The following is a 17,356-nucleotide window of genomic DNA, read 5'->3' on the forward strand; positions in this document are numbered from 1 at the left end:
GGCAGTCGAATGAAAATGATAGAAATGGAAAAAAGTAAGTCAAATGTTATTTTGAAAGTAATCTCCAGAACTGTTAATAAATTTATCCCACTGTGCGACAAGCTGGTCAATGCCTCTAAGGAAAAATCTTTCCAGTTGCCCACGGAACCATGATTGTACACAGCTATGCATCGCTTCGTCCGAAGCAAATCGCCGGCCACGAATGTCTTTCTTCAGGGCACCAAAAATATGGAAATTTCGTGGGGAAGATGTTGGCACTATATGGAGGATGTCTTAAGGGTAAGAGCTTCTTAGCGAAACTTCTGCAGCGTAGTCCAGATGCCCTGGAATGTTGAGGGACGGCATCATTCTGTTGCAGGATAATGCCCGTTCACTTGGTGTTTTAAGTTGTTTAGATGAAGCGGCAGAAGTTTCGCTGGGAAGCCCTTAGACACTCTCCATACGGTTGCGATCTCTCCCCATGTGATTTCCGTATTTTTGGAGCTATAAAGAAAGACCTTCACGGCTGTAGATTCGCTTCGCTCGAAGACGTGCATGTCTGGGACAATCATGGCTCCATAGGCAACGGCAAAGGATTTTCCATGAAGGAATTGATGTTGCCTCGCAGTGGGATTAATGTGTTCAGTTAAGACGATTATTTTTGAAAAAATGAAAAATTTACTTTTTTCCGTCCATCTTGTTTTCATTTGACTGCCACTTATAAATGAAACCTTCTTATGACGTGTATTATTTGCTAAATGAGCGAAGAATGTGGCACATTAATTAATTTCTTTTCTGACCCCGAAGTTAGCATCCAACTGTAATACTTCATTTGCAGAGGTCATTCCTCTCTGAGTAGGGTTACGCAATACAAATATTGAAAGAATAAATGCTTGGCGAAAGTTTAATTAATAATGTATGCATTTGCGCAATAGCTGGTTGCCAGATTTTCATGCCTGGATAGTACACGTCAGTTTTATTGTATTCATTTGAGATGTGCACGACGGCAGGGTAGAACCACATTTCTAGATCGTTTCCATCATAGGCTCCGCACTGTTAATCTACCTACGGCTTTTACTGCATGTTTCCATCCTAACTTTTCCTTGGTCTGCCAAAATCTCTCTTCTCGAATATACGCACAGTCATTCTGGCTCAATTCTCTTATGATGTTAAGTCGTCTTCCGTCTTCCCATAACTTTCCTTGTACGCAACGTAGCTGAAGTTCTTCCCTAATGCCATACTTTATTATTCTACCTGTCCTTCTACAGCCATTATCAGCTCTTACAGATTTTATTTGTGCTCTTTTAGAATCTCTCTCTCTATTTAAAACAGATGACCTGCTTCAGTAAAAAAAATGATGGAAGAGCAACACTGTTATAATATGTTAATTTCTTTCAGTGTTTTGGTTTTTAGATCTCGGTTTTTCTCATATAATACTAAACTTGTTCTCTATATTTTGTATATCGTTGTCGTTGTTATTAGACAAGTGATAACCAAATAATTAAAATCTTAAAAATAGGTAAATCTGCCAACTGGAAGACTGGGTTGAAGACCACACGAGTTTACTAGGAATAATCCTATTCGAGGTAATGCGTCGTTAGCTTCCCCAGAGCTTTAGACTGACAGACCCAAAGATGGAAAGAGGTGATAAGTGACAACTAAAAATTCTAGAACCGTGGATCGAATTCGAAACCTTTGAATTCGCAGCCTGTCACTTGAACACGAAGCCACTGAGCTCACTGCATTCGATTATTAACAGTGTTAGTTTACATAGGGATTTTTTGTCCAAAGAAGAAATTCTTTTGTAACGTAATTTGTAATATGCTCAGAAAGAATTAGTCTGTCACATTTAACTTTTGTCCCCCCTGCGGGTCCGGGGGTTAGAATAGGCCCGAGGTATTCCTGCCTGTCGTAAGAGGCGACTAAAAGGAGTCCATCCCCCTCAAAGGGGTAGTTAGCGTCTGCGTCCGGAGACGGACGGTTCCACGACCTATATTTGTGGTCCTTTTGGTTTTTCATTTCTCGTTTCTTCCTTCCTTTGGTTGGTTCCTTTCTTTGTTCTTTTCCATCTCAGTCTTCCTTACTCTTTCCCTTGCCTTCTTCTCCTTGCCTTCTTCTCCTTGCCTTCTTCTCCTTGCCTTCTTCTCCTTGCCTTCTTCTCCTTGCCTTCTTCTCCTTGCCTTCTTCTCCTTGCCTTCTTCTCCTTGCCTTCTTCTCCTTGCCTTCTCTGGTCTCCGCCTCGGCGTTTGAGACAGTCTGTCCTCTCTCTGTTCCTTTTCCTCTTCTTCCTTCCTCCCTGTGCTTGCCTGAAGGCCGACCCACGCGTTCGCACGCGTAGCCGGTGACGGGGTAGACAAGTAAGGCACGCACGTACCCCCTGGTAAAGGCCAGGCCCGGGGAGGGGTGATTGCCTGAGCTGATACCTTCTGACCATGCCGATTGGTCCCTCCGTCTGTTTCTCGGGAGATGTGACCTGAGGTGTAAACATTCACCTAAGGCGGGAGTGCCCTCTGAGAGGGTCCCCATAAGGAAGGAGCGCGCCATCGGAGACGCTGGCAATCATGGGGGTTTCCTCCGCAATGGATTTCTCTTCTTCTCTCTCGACTTCTGCCCACAAACGGAAACATGACCAGCCACCAGTGACAAAAGTACTACCGCCTGCCCCACAGTTCCTCGTCGTTTCTCGATCTGAGGACGGAAAGGATTTCTCGTCTGTCAACCCTTTCGTTATCCAGAAGGGCGTAGATGCCATAGCCGGATCTGTCAAGTCGTGTACCAGGTTGCGTAATGGTACCTTGTTACCAGAAACTGAGAACGCCTTTCAGGCACAGAAACTGCTTCGATCCACACTCCTGTACACGTTCCCTGTCCGGGTGGAGGCTCACCGAACTTTGAATTCGTCTCGTGGTGTGGTCTATACTAGATCCCTCGACGGATTGACTGACGAGGAGATTCAGTCTTTCCTCGCTGAGCAGGGCGTGACGGCTGTCCATAGTCATGAAAAAGGTCAACAATGACCTTGTACCGACCCGGACACTTTTCTTGACCTTCGATAGTGTTCAGCTGCCATCGCGCATCAAAGCGGGCTACGAGGTTATTTCTGTTCGCCCCTATGTCCCGACGCCTACGCGCTGCTACCAGTGTCAGCGTTTTAATCACACTCGCCAGTCTTGTTCCAATGCGGCTAAATGTGTCACTTGTGGCAGGGATGCCCATGAGGGTGACTGTCCACCTCCGTCTCCTCGTTGTGTGAACTGTCAGGATGACCATGCAGCGTCCTCCCGCGACTGTCCCATCTATAAGGAAGAACGCTGTATCCAAGAAATTCGGGTCAAAGAGAGAGTGTCCACCTCGGCTGCTCGCAAGCTGTTTGCTAGTAGGAAGCCCACGCTGCTCCCTGCGGAGAAATACAGTACTGTCCTCGCCTCTCCTCGGACTACCAGGGAAGTGGCAACCCAGACATGCGATCTGACCTTCAGCACCACGGTTGTCCGTTCGGCCAGTGCTAAGATCGCGCGGTCGACGTCCCCTCTTCCTCCCATCACCCCACAGACACAAGCCCCTTCATCAGCTTCTGCTAAGACGAAGACCCAGCAGTCAGATGCACGGGCCTTCAAGAAGGAACCGTCCCGTGTAGACTTCCTACGTACCTCGACCTCCCAGCTATCGACCAGTACTTCCACCAAACGACCTTCCAAGAAGGCTCATAGGAAGCACAGTTCTCCTCCGCCACGGCGCATTTCTTCTCCTGCGCCACCCAGCGGTTGCCGCCCCAGGCCGTCATCCGTTTCGCCTGGCCGCACCGCTGGTAGCCGAACATCTGGCCGTTCACCGGCGGAGGAAGCTCCCCCTCCCGGCCATCTTACCCAGATGGCCGATGAACCTATAGAACCAATGGACGATGACTGTCCGCCTACTGATAGCGGCGGCAGTGCTCGCTCGAAGCCAGGCCCTCAGCGGCCTTCGAGGTGACCCCTTCTTTCATCTTCCTTTTCTTCTTACGATGGCACTTATTCACTGGAATATTCGCAGCATTCGCTCCAACCGAGAGGACTTGAAGTTGCTGCTCCGCTTGCACTGTCCGTTCGTCGTAGCCCTCCAGGAAACGAAGCTACGCCCATGCGATCAAATTGCCTTGGCACACTACACCTCTGTGCGTTTTGACCCACCCCCTGTGGTAGGTATTCCGGCTCATGGAGGGGTTCTGTTGCTGGTCCGGGATGATATTTACTACGATCCCATCACATTGCACACCGGCCTGCAGGCAGTTGCCACCCGAATTACTCTCCCCACTTTTACATTTTCCATTTGTACCGTTTACACTCCATCGTCGTCTGCCGTTACCAGGGCAGACATAATGCAACTTATTGCTCAGCTACCTGCACCATTTTTGTTAACTGGAGACTTCAATGCCCACCATCCCCTTTGGGGCTCTCCAGCATCCTGCCCGAGGGGCTCCCTGTTAGCAGACCTTTTCAACCAGCTCAATCTTGTCTGCCTCAATACTGGCGCCCCTACTTTTCTTTCGGACACATCTCACACCTATTCCCATTTAGATCTCTCTATATGTACTACCCAACTTGCTCGCCGGTTTGAGTGGTATGCACTTTCTGATACATATTCGAGCGACCACTTCCCGTGTGTTATCCATCTCCTGCAGCATACCCCCTCTCCGTGCTCATCTAGTTGGACCATCTCCAAAGCAGACTGGGGGCTCTTCTCTTCCAGGACGACCTTTCAGGATCAAACCTTCACAAGCTGCGATCGTCAGGTCTCACACCTCACGGAAGTCATTCTCACTGCTGCTGAATATTCCATCCTTCACCCTACTTCTTCTCCACGTCGCGTACCGGTCCCCTGGTGGACCGCAGCATCTAGAGACGCTTTACGTGCTCGTCGACGTGCTTTACGCACCTTTAAACGCCACCCTACAGCGGCGAATTGTATCACTTATAAACGATTACGTGCACAGTGTCGTCGTATTATTAAAGAAAGCAAGAAAGCCAGCTGGAGTGCTTTCACAAGCACCTTCAACAGTTTTACTCCTTCTGTTGTCTGGGGTAGCCTGCGCCGGCTATCTGGCACTAAGGTCCACTCACCAGTTTCTGACTTGGCGGTCGCAAATGAGGTCCTTGTGGACCCTGAGGATGTCTCCAATGCCTTCGGCCGCTTTTTCGCAGAGGTTTCGAGCTCCGCTCATTACCACCCTGCCTTCCTCCCCCGCAAACAGGCAGAGGAGGCTAGGCCACCTAACTTCCGCTCCTCTAATCGTGAAATTTATAATGCCCCATTCACCATGCGGGAAGTCGAAAACGCACTTGCCCGGTCTCGGTCCTCCGCTCCAGGACCTGATTCTATTCATATTCAGATACTGAAGAACCTTTCTCCTGCGGGTAAAGCTTTTCTTCTTCGTACTTACAATCGCATCTGGATTGAGGGACATGTTCCCGCATGCTGGCGCTTGTCTATTGTTGTCCCGATTCCTAAGCCGGGGAAGGACAAGCACTTGCCTTCCAGTTATCGACCCATCTCGTTTACCAGCTGTGTCTGTAAAGTGATGGAGCGAATGGTTAACTCTCGTTTGGTTTGGCTGCTCGAGTCTCGACGCCTACTTACCAATGTACAATGTGGATTTCGTAGGCGCCGCTCTGCTGTTGACCATCTGGTTACCTTGTCGACCTTCATTATGAATAACTTCTTGCGGAAGCGCCCGACCGCGGCTGTGTTCTTTGATTTGGAGAAGGCTTACGACACCTGTTGGAGGGCGGGCATTCTCCGCACCATGCATACATGGGGCCTTCGCGGTCGCCTCCCTCTTTTTATTCGTTCCTTTTTAATGGATCGACAGTTCAGGGTACGTGTGGGTTCTGTCCTGTCAGACACCTTTCGCCAGGAGAATGGGGTGCCACAGAGCTCAGTTTTGAGCGTCGCTCTCTTCGCCATAGCGATCAATCCAATAATGGATTGCCTCCCAACTGATGTATCAGGCTCCCTTTTCGTGGACGATTTTACCATATATTGCAGCGCGCAGCGTACATGTTTCCTGGAGCGCTGTCTTCAGCGTTCTCTGGACCGTCTTTACTCCTGGAGTGTCGCCAATGGCTTTCGTTTTTCTGCCGAGAAGACGGTCTGTATTAACTTCTGGCGCTACAAATAGTTTCTCCCACCGTCCTTACGACTCGGTCCCGTTGCTCTCCCATTCGTGGAGACAACAAAATTTTTAGGTCTTACATTTGACAGGAAACTTAGCTGGTCTCCACATGTGTCATATTTGGCTGCCCGTTGTACCCGTTCTCTAAATGTCCTCCGTGTTCTCAGTGGTATGTCGTGGGGAGCGGATCGAACCGTCCTACTTCGTCTATATCGGTCGATCGTCCGCTCCAAGCTGGATTATGGGAGCTTCGTATACTCCTCTGCACGGCCATCCATCTTACGCCGCCTCAACTCCATACAACATCGGGGTTTACGACTTGCGATCGGAGCGTTTTATACTAGTCCCGTCGAGAGTCTTCATGTTGACGCTGGTGAATTGCCACTCACCTACCGGCGCGATATACTGCTTTTTCGGTATGCCTGTCGACAACTGTCAATGCCCGACCACCCGTCTTATCGTTCCTTTTTTGACGACTCTCTCGACCGTCAATACGGGTTGTATGTCTCTGCCCTGCCACCCCCTGGAGTTCGCTTTCGTCGCCTCCTTCAACACCTTAATTTTTCACTCCCTGCAACCTTTCGAGTGGGCAAGAGCCACACGCCACCTTGGCTCCAGGCTCAGGTTCGCGTTCACCTTGACCTCAGCTCGCTCCCAAAGGAGGTTACCCCCGGTTCGGTCTACCACTCACGTTTTGTCGAACTTCGAAGTTCATTAATATGACCTTCATTTATACAGATGGCTCAAAGACCAATGACGGGGTCGGGTGTTCTTTTATTGGCGGGGCACAAAGTTTCATATACCGGCTCCATGGCCATTGTTCGGTCTTCACAGCTGAGCTCTTTGCCCTCTACCAGGCTGTTCTTTACATCTGCCGCCACCGACATTCTGCTTATGTCATCTGCTCCGATTCCCTGAGCGCCATCCAGAGCCTCAGTGATCCGTATCCGGTTCACCCTTTCGTGCACCGGATCCAACGCTCTCTTCAGCAGCTGGTGGACGTCGGTTCTCCGGTTAGCTTTATGTGGGTTCCTGGCCATGTCGGTATCCCTGGGAACGAAGCTGCAGATGCCGCGGCCAAGGCTGCGGTCCTCCAGCCTCGGACAGCTTCTTGTTGTGTCCCTTCGTCAGATTGTAGCAGGGTAATTTGTCGGCGCATTTTATCGCTGTGGCATGCCGATTGGGCTGCACTTACAGACAAGCTTCGGGCCTTGAAACCTCTTCCCGCAGCTTGGACGTCCTCCTCCCGCCCTTCTCGGCGGGAGGAGGTCGTTTTGGCACGGTTACGAATTGGACACTGCCGGTTCAGCCATCGCCATCTGCTGACGGCTGCGCCGGCGCCGTTCTGCCCATGTGGGCAATTGCTGATGGTCCGCAACATTTTAACGTCCTGTCCGGATTTTAACACACTGCGTCTTGATCTTGGCCTGCCATGTACTCTAGATGCCATTTTAGCGTATGACCCACGAGCAGCTGCTCGCGTTCTTCGTTTTATCAACTTGATAAACCTCTCTAAGGACATTTGATTATGCTGTTTTTTAATCCTATGCCTGTCAGTCTGTCTTTTATCGTGTTTTCCCTTTTAGTTGCTGTTTTAAACTTGTGCCTCGCGGTGCATTCCTAACGTAGTCTGGGCGCTAATGACCATTGAAGTTGTGCGCCCTAAAACCACAAATAAAATATTTAACTTTTGTGTGTGTGTGTGTGTGTGTGTGTGTGTGTGTGTGTGTGTGTGTAATAACACAAACTACGAACTCCGGAAGCAAAAAGACCAAAATGGATATTCCCCATCCGTGGTAGGGAGATAGTACTCGACTGAAGAATTTGACAGCGGTATTTGCACTTGGTGGAGGTACAAACGGGACATGACATTTAAAAAATGTTTTCAGGTTTAAGAAAAACTAAATCTGTCTCTAGTAACTTATCTATTATCATTGAAACTGGAGTGCTGTTTCAGTTGTATGCTACCCAGGCGGCAAAAGTTAAGGATGTTGAGAGGGGCGGATTTGTGCCGCTCAGCACTCACAAGAAATTGGAGCACGATTCCTTTAAGTTGGCAGAAAGTTTCTCAAGCAGGACGATGCCTAGTGGAATGTTGTGGGGTTTTAAACAAGCCTTAATGACTTTATTACCTTATCAGCAGAACATACGTACTCGACATTCCGTAAACTCTCTGGAGACTGAAAAAAAAAACAAAGCTAATCAAATTCAGACAATAGCGTAGCTTTGGCAGTAGACGTTCAGCTCAATTCTTTGTTCATTGTTTTTAGACGTACAGAGTGAACTGAGCCGTTGCATTGGGCGAGCGTAAGTCTCGTCAGTCACGCTTTGTGTATTTAGAGAGGCGGAGTCCACGCGCGGCTGCGGTTAGATAAGAGGTGCCTTGTGTGTTGCAGGTGACAGAATAACATGACGACCAGCTGACCACGGGGCCACGTGCGTCCATGTGTCTGCGCCTGCGCCCGCGCCCGAGCCCGCCTGCCCAGCTGTCCGCGCCATCTGTCGCTGAAGGGGAAGGGGAAGGAGAAGGAGAAGGCGAATTGGAAGGGGAAACCAGGTTTGTTTGGTCGCAGGCGCTGCGCAGTGCAACCCGACACCTCGCCATCCTCGCATCAAAACAATCTGGCGCCCAGTCATACTGTATGGTTCGGAAGTGTGCTCAGTGGACCCTGACATAGGAATGTCTGCAAACCAGAGGCGTTTTATCCATAGAGCGCATACTGTACCCCTTCCCCATCCCCATCCCGGTGTCGCGGGCCTTGCAATCGCACTCTCCAGTCTTTCGGGGAAAATTAATAGATAGCAGTTTTAATTGAAAATAATGTTACTGTTTAAGATTAACAGCGCATATCTGCGCAGCCTTTTTCATGAACTAGGAATAACATCAGTTTATATTCCAACGTTTAAAAGAAGGTATAGCAGGTTCCCGATAATCAGGGTATGGTTTTACGGATTACCCGCGCGAAGTTGGGTGGTGATTGGAAAAAAAATTAAAAATGAAGCGTATACTTTACGACTCATCTTTTACAGCTGGAAGGTGATGCGTACCTAAAGTCCACCGCCAGACATAACCAAAATATTTTTCCGGTTTTTCCACGGCTGATTTTTCGGTTCGTGTGTTTGCCTACCGCTTTATCAAGGTACTAAAGTTCGTAATTTCTAACCCACTTAAAATCGACATTGAAAGGGAATGATCTTCTGGAACGGTTACCTTCAAACTTCTTGCCCTCTGTTAATAAAAACATGGTGTTAAACATCGCCTGAAAGAATGCATGTTGTTACTTTTCTAGCCGCCGACAGGAAGTGATACGAAAAACTGTGTTTCAATGGTAATTTGGTAAATAATTTTTCCGTTTCCAGCAAGTATAGCCTGGCTTTAAAATGTGACATGTAACGTGCTTCATAAATATATCAAAAAGATATTTCCGGTAAACACACATGTATTTTGGATTGTCGGTTTTCCTTGGGACACTTGGTCTGCATTAGCTTGGATAATCGGGTGCTTGGTGTATTCGTCAGTATGATACATCACTTTCTACGCATTAAGAATTGGCAAAAGTGTTTTACTCACATGTTCTGCCCCACTCAGATATATAGTTCGTAATAATGAACTTGAGCCGCAGCATTTCCGAAAGAAATTGTTTGCTTGCACAGCATACCTAAAATCATTCATAGATATTCTCACGTCAAATAGTTTCATTTCTGTAATAGAATTTTATGCAAAAAAAAAATATTCTCCCCATGCTCTCAAGAATTCAGTAGGCGAAGAACCCGTCAATTTATTTTCATAAAAGACCAAAGATGACCTTAACAAGAGATTTGAGGGACTGAAACACTGTTACAGTACACAAAGATCTTAATGCCTCATTTGTGTATTCAAACTACAGCACTGACGGTTTCAAGACGGTCGCAGGACTAGGACTCGGGGGAACTTCTAATTAGGACCACAGCGCCTAGTATCCTTAGATTTCTCTTCATACTCCCCATTCCATCGTACTCACCCGTGTCTTTGCATGATACATGCATTAAGCAGTAGTTTAGAGAGTTTACCTTTGCAAAGAGTTTTAATAGTGCAGCACGGCCGATTTACTAGAGCAGTAAATCCCAACCAAGAGATAATTATCCCGTGGGTTAAAATTAATTTTTCTGGTAATTAAGAAAAAATGGTTTTATTATGGATTTGCCTTGACTCAAAAGTATTTGAAAAATATCTATTATCAATACTTTATTAGACTATAATAGTAATTAGAGCGCCATGTACCATCAGCCGCTTGACACCAACTAGTGGATAAAAGTTGTGTACACGCTCTTCCATATAACATGGCCTTCAGTGATCAGCAAGCACATTGCTCGTAAATACATTCTGTGATCCTACACACTTGCCGCATCTGCCCTTGTTACTTGGAATCCAGCATTCATAAAACTCGGACCATGTTGTATGTTAACCGGGGGCCTAGAAACGACGGAGAGGCTCAGCCCCCCCCCCCCCCGCCCGCAGCCGCAGTGGTCGACGACGACTACCGCAGTCCACTTCACCCCTCCCCCCCCTCCCCCCCCCCAGGGGTGTAACCCCTATATTTGTGTGTGGTAGAGTAATGGTGGTGTTCGCGTACGTGGAGAACTTGTTTGCGCAGCAATCGCCGACATAGTGTAACTGCGGCGGAATAAGGGGAACCAGTCTGCATTCGCCGATGCAGATGTAAAACCGCCTAAAAACCATCCACAGACTGGCCAGTTCACCGGACCTAGACACAAATCCGCCCGGCGGTCCTTCCCGCTCCGGAAAGCCGTGCGTTAGACCGCTCGGCTAACCGGACGGCTAACTATTTCTTCAGTCAATCCGACCAAATATCGTAAGTGAAACCATTTTTTTTCTGCGAGAATATTTTTCTTTTTCCTTATTTTATACGCCACGATAGGCCAATTGTGGCTACATTGCCGCTGCAAAGTATCTGTCGTAAAGAACTCGCCAACCTAGTCAAATGTGGTAAAAGACCTATTTTATTAGAAAAAACTGTTCAGTCCCATTATTGATAATTACCTACATTAACCCTGTCAACATTTTTATCTGATTATACTGCCTACCGATTCAGTGCCTTGATCATTGTCAGTTTTAATACAGAAGACAAATTAGAACAAAAAATTGTGAGTTCGACAGTACACCAATCTGGTACCATTAATGAATTTTACATTTTGTAAAGCCCATCAAAAGTTACCAAGAGCGAGAACATATTTAGAGGGTGAACCCGAAGTCCACAGGCAAAGTTTCAGAGGTTACCCATGGATATTTTCAGAGTAATTTGGTATAAGGGACCCTTGGTTTGTAGTGGCTCTACAGAGTAACTGCATTTCCTGTAAGAAATGCACAAGAAAATGACTGTAAAGCAGATTATGTACCGACAGGTTTCAGTCCAGGACCATGTTCACGGCTGTCAAATATGCGGTTGTAAATTTAACTACCGAGAACACGGTCCTGGACTGAAACTGGTCGGTAAATAAATTGCATTAAAGTAAACAGTAGTGTAATGCATTTCCTATAGTATATGTATGCTGATACCTGCCTAGACAAGATGTTTAAATAGTTGCTTTTAGTTTACTTTCTTATCCCAATTATCTTCTACCTGTATCGCTCTGAAGATGTCTGCACGGTATGCACCGTAGGTCTTGTTTGTGCAAAAACTCGTTCTGTTCACTGCGGTATTTGCTGTTGACAACAGTACTGCCCGCTACTCTTCGCCTTCTAGCTTTCTTCGAGTACTGCTCGGTTCTGTCTCGGATTTGTTTTTCTGGCAGTTTTAGTTAACATCGATCGATACGCAGCAGTATGGATATGTTGACTGTTAGTGTTTGCAAACATGCAGCTTGTGTGTGGTTTCACTGACTGCAATGGAAGAACGTCACATAAATATTTATGTAAACAAATGCACTTGAAAATGAGGATAAATTCTCGAAACAGGTTGTGCTGGGCATGAAAAAATAAGTAACTGGTGCAGTTTTTCTTAGTCATGAATGGCATAGTTGCAGGCTTTCCTAAACCATCGATTATGATAACGAAATAAAACTATTTCGAGTATCTTACATGAACAATAAATGCACGTGCAGCAGCAGCATCATAGGCAACCAGATTTCAAAGAGAGAAAAACCGGGACACCTGTGTTTATACTTTCTGCCCGACTTCATTGCTACATACACGCTTATCTTTCTTGTCACTTACCGTGATATTTTGTAATCGGTACATTACACACAAATAAAATTATTTTCTTTAGAAATAAAGACTGATTTTTATTGTAATTGCCCGGATATATTTTCTACAATGTTTAGTCATTTAGTGGAAGTGCAGACTGTTACAGCAAGCATGCATACTTACAAACAATGTTCAATAAGCACTGCTAACACACGCAGCATCGCTCACATTCTTCAAAAATTTAACTTCCATATGAGTGCAGGCCCATTAGAAGTAATCGTTTAAGTAATGGCCCTTTATACTTCCTTTGGTTTTACTTGTTCGATGGCCACAAAGTGGAAGGTCGGCTAATAACAGCTTTTGTTTTCAACATACCTCTTACTCTTTCTTTAGGCGTTGGACGAGTGAAACCAAATGCGATAGGCCTATAGCGGGTATTGTGAAAATATACAGGGTGTTACAAAAAGGTACGGCCAAGCTTTCAGGAAACATTCCACACACACACACACACACACACACACACACACACACACACACACACACAAAGAAAGAAAATATGTTATGTGGACATGTGTCCGGAAACGCTTAATTTCCATGTTAGAGCTCATTTTAGTTTCGTCAGTATGTATTGTACTTCCTCGATTCACCGTCATGATTTCATACGGGATACTCTACCTGTGCTGCTAGAACATGTGCCTTTACAAGTACGACACAACATGTGGTTCATGCACGATGGAGCTCCTGCACATTTCAGTCGAAGTGTTCGTGCGCTTCTCAACAACAGATTCGGCGACCGATGGATTGGTAGAGGCGGACCAATTCCATGGCCTCCACGCTCTCCTGACCTCAACCCTCTTGACTTTCATTTATGGGGGCATTTGAAAGCTCTTGTCTACGCAACCCCGGTACCAAATGTAGAGACTCTTCGTGCTCGTTTTGTGGACGGCTGTGATACAATACGCCATTCTCCAGGGCTGCAGCAGCGCATCAGGGATTCCATGCGACGGAGGGTGGATGCATGTATCCTCGCTAACGGAGGACATTTTGAACATTTTCTGTAACAAAGTGTTTGAAGTCACGCTGGTACGTTCTGTTGCTGTGTGTTTCCATTCCATGATTAATGTGATTTGAAGAGAAGTAATAAAATGAGCTCTAACATGGAAAGTAAGCGTTTCCGGACACATGTCCACATAACATATTTTCTTTCTTTGTGTGTGAAGAATGTTTCCTGAAAGTTTGGCCGTACCTTTTTGTAACACCCTGTATATTTCTATAACGTTCTCCTCCTATGAAACTTATTTTTCACAAATATTTAATTAAATGAGTGATATTATTGCATAATTTTATTTCTAGATTAAAAACCGGGGCAATTATGTATCCCGAATGATTTTCTTGAGGAACCAGAACATTAAAGTGAAAACCGGGACGCCTGGTCAGTCTACATAATCAGAGGTTGCAGTTATTGCAGCCAATGGACTTCCCACGTCGAGAGGGGTTTGCAAATTGGTTTCTGCTGCAGTGTCAGAAAGCCATAATTTTCCTGTGTATGTCTTTACAAGAGAGCATGTCCAACAGTGGGAGTAGCAATGTATGGGATGTCCAAAAGCCACATGCACTGCTTTGTCGATGAAAGAATGTGTGGTCTGGTATTCTCAACGATTTTGTGTTTGGACTTTGCGCACTTCCTGATAAACTGAACGCAGTCGTGTACAAAACGTTCCTTCCTAGAGGCTGTGCAGTTGAGACGAGGCTCCGGCACAATTCACACTCGACGTTAGCAATCACATTACTGTGCAATTTGAACAACGGATTGGTCCTTTTCCGTGGGCAGCTCGCTCACCAAATACATTAATGGACTATTTCTTGGGGCATGTGGTCCCATACATTAACCTTAGCCCTCCTTTCAGTCGTTAATTGATCTCAAATTTCTTCAGTATTAATGCTATTCAAAGCATTAGCACGCACTATGACCCTAAGTTTTCAAACAAATTGTTTATTTTTGTTAGTGAATCTATGGCGAGCATCAAGCGTGTTTGCGTACATCTACATGGATGCTCTGCAAATCACATTTAAGTACCTGGCAGAGGGTTTATCGAACCACCTTCACAATTCTCTATTATTCTAATCTCGTATAGCGCGCGCTGAAAGAACAAACACCTATATCTTTCCGTATGAGCTCTGTTTTCCCTTGTTTTATCGTGGTGATCGTTCCTTCTTATGTAGGTCGGTGTCAACAAAATATTTTCGCATTTGGAGGACAAAATTGGTGAGAATTTCGTGAGAAGATTCCGTCGCAACGAAAAACGCCTTTCTTTTAATGATGTCCAGCCCAAATCCTGTATCATTTCTGTGACACTCTCCCATATTTCGCGATAATACAAAACGTGCTGCCCGTCTTTGAACTTTTTCGGTGTACTCCGTCAGTCCTATCTGGTAACGATCCCACACCGCGCAGCAGTATTCTAAAAGAGGACGGACAAGCGTAGTGTAGGCAGTCTTCTTAGTAGATCATTGTTGTTTTCATTGATGTTACAAAGCTTCTAATTTTCGTAGGCAAGTCTCAGCTCCTGTCTGGGAATTTGTGCGTTTTCCCAATTAATCGCCACTTTCCCCACCCCACTAGCTCGTGTGGCACGTTGACGCATACTAACGCAAGCAAATTGTAAAAGAAAATTATTAACGTTTGTTTGCCAGATGGCAGTTTGCTGCTAGTTATTGCATGTAAGGAATACCTAAGCAAATAAAGTACTTCTCCGTAAAGGCACTGAAGACGAAGATGTATTTTCTACGACTGCCACTGTGTTGGGCATACCTGACACGTTACATTACCCGACCAGTATGATCTATGACAAAGGCTGCAGCTAAGGAGTCGCATTAGACACCAGTAACAGATGCCGACGGCTTTGTGCAGGCTAGAATTAATTTGTGCAAACTAGAGTTAATGCTCGACGTGTAAAATTATCAATCACTTCCCCAGAAGAAACTGCTAGTATCTTTTTTCATTGATATTAAATCACCAAAAAGGTTCAGAACGATCCACGAGCTCCACCGCTAGTACTTAAATTTCAAGAGAACTACAGCCACATTCAGCAACTTCTCTGGAGCTGGACAACAACTTTGTTAAACGTGAAGATGGCCAGCAGAGGCCTTTACAAGAAATCTCTGCGTACTGCTGAAGATTTCCTACAAGTGACACAGGAAGCGTCGGAAAGTAAGTTACCACACAAGTCCACACTTGACGCGATCTGGACTTCTCATATCGCTGTAGACAAAAGATAAGACACTATGCCTGGTTATTGCAACTGACAATCTGTAAAACAAAAAGTGTTTTCAACTGACTTGCCTCCCCAAATTCACGGTGCGAGCAGAAAATCTAAGAGCTAAACGGGGCTCGGCGCAATGCTACCGATGCCAGGGCATCAATCACGCTGCGTGGCACTGTTCCATGCCAGACAAGTGTGTCAGATGTGTTGGCAAGCGCACAAGTCGTGATTACCCTCTCCCACGTGGCTCGACACCGACTTCGCACTTTGTGGCGAGGAAAGACGTGCGGCTGGCTTCCGCGGCTGCACCGTATGGAAACGCGCTAGAGATCGCAAACATGGAGAAACGATGGATCTGCAAGAAAAGATGATGGTCAAAGACACGCCACGGTTTCTGCTACGCCGCAGCTACCGCGTCAACAGCGCCAGCCAATGCAGAAGCATCTTTCCAGCAGCGCCCAAGCGCGTCACAGAGGGGAACGCCACTGGAAACGTGTAGAAGGCTACGCCACAGGCGCCTGAAGATGCTGCCACCTGTTCACAATAGCCACGCGAAGTAATACCGCAATTTACTTCAGATACCCCACTGATGCAGCCGAGCGCTGCATCTCGACGTCACACGTATCTATATAAGAGTGAAAAACACGAACATCACCCAACTGAAGTTAGCCCATCCACGACCATCGCTGTAGAAGCAGCCAAAGAAACTATAACCAGTATCAGTGTCATAAGAGCTGCTCCAAATAACGACCCCAGCAGCAAGTCATTGCTCTAATGAACAGCATAACAAAGTTGGAGCTCCTGCCGCTGCAACTTAATACTGCAGTGATGTCACGTACTCAAAGTAGCCACCGCATGTAAACCACAACGGCCGCATTGTAAACAGCAGTAATGGACAGACAACACCTGCGTGGAACGCAAATGGCGTCTAAAGTCAACTGGTGAACTTCGAAAATGTCTCAGAGATGAAGTTACATTTTCTTGATACGTGAAACACATGTAAGGTCCAGAGTATATACTTGAGCACCAAACTACACCCCTTTCCTCACGGATCGACCAACGGCTGATAGCGTTACAGCGGTATACAAGTGTATGTGTGAAACAGCATCTGCCGCTACCTAATTCAGCACCCGCCACTGGTATCGTCGTCCATACGTCAATGGGATGTATCACATTTACTGTAGTCTCGTGCCCTCGATCCCAATGATTTCGAAGTCTTGTTGAACTTCGTGGCTGGACTTTTATGCCAGGTGACCTGAACGCTAGACATGTTACCTGGCACTGAAATGAATGTCGTGCAGCGAGGGCCTCCCGGCGGGTAGACCTGATCGCCTGGTGCAAGTCTTTCGAGGTGACGCCACTTCGGCGACTTGGGCGTCGATGAGGATGAAATGTTGGTGATGAAGATGACACAAACACCCAGTCCCTCAGCGGAGAAAATCTCCAACCCAGCCGGGAATCGAACCCGGGCCCACCCGGCAACCTGGCACTAAAAACGTACAAATACAAGCGGACGAACGCCTACTGCCCATCGCAGAACATGTGGCCTTACTAGTGAGGCCATACGACCCCACCATATTTCCCAACGACAAAGGGAAACTTGATGACACCGATTTCGCCGTCATTAAAGGCATGCGTAGCAAATTTACTCATGACGTAACGCATTATAGTCAGACAACCTACCAGTCATTTTTGACACTGGTGCTGACGTCTCTGGGACCACTAGCGTACCAAAATCACCTACAAGCTTGCGATAGTCTCCCCACCTGCGCTACTTAA

At 46.5% G+C, this 17,356-nt stretch overlaps 1 protein-coding gene across 3 annotated transcripts in view; it reads left to right on the forward strand.

Moving 5' to 3' along the window:
• The window catches only part of LOC124721105 (protein FAM214A), a 244,797-nt gene that overhangs the window by 144,593 nt on the left and 82,848 nt on the right, over positions 1–17,356 (forward strand). For all 3 annotated transcript variants that reach the window (XM_047245925.1, XM_047245923.1, XM_047245924.1), the window contains exon 3: positions 8,527–8,687. The gene's annotated coding sequence lies outside the window, so the exon portion shown is untranslated. The remainder of the gene's footprint in view (positions 1–8,526; positions 8,688–17,356) is intronic.

Source organism: Schistocerca piceifrons, chromosome X (genome assembly GCF_021461385.2).
Source record: "Schistocerca piceifrons isolate TAMUIC-IGC-003096 chromosome X, iqSchPice1.1, whole genome shotgun sequence".
In the NCBI taxonomy this organism is placed as follows: Eukaryota; Metazoa; Arthropoda; class Insecta; order Orthoptera; family Acrididae; genus Schistocerca; species Schistocerca piceifrons.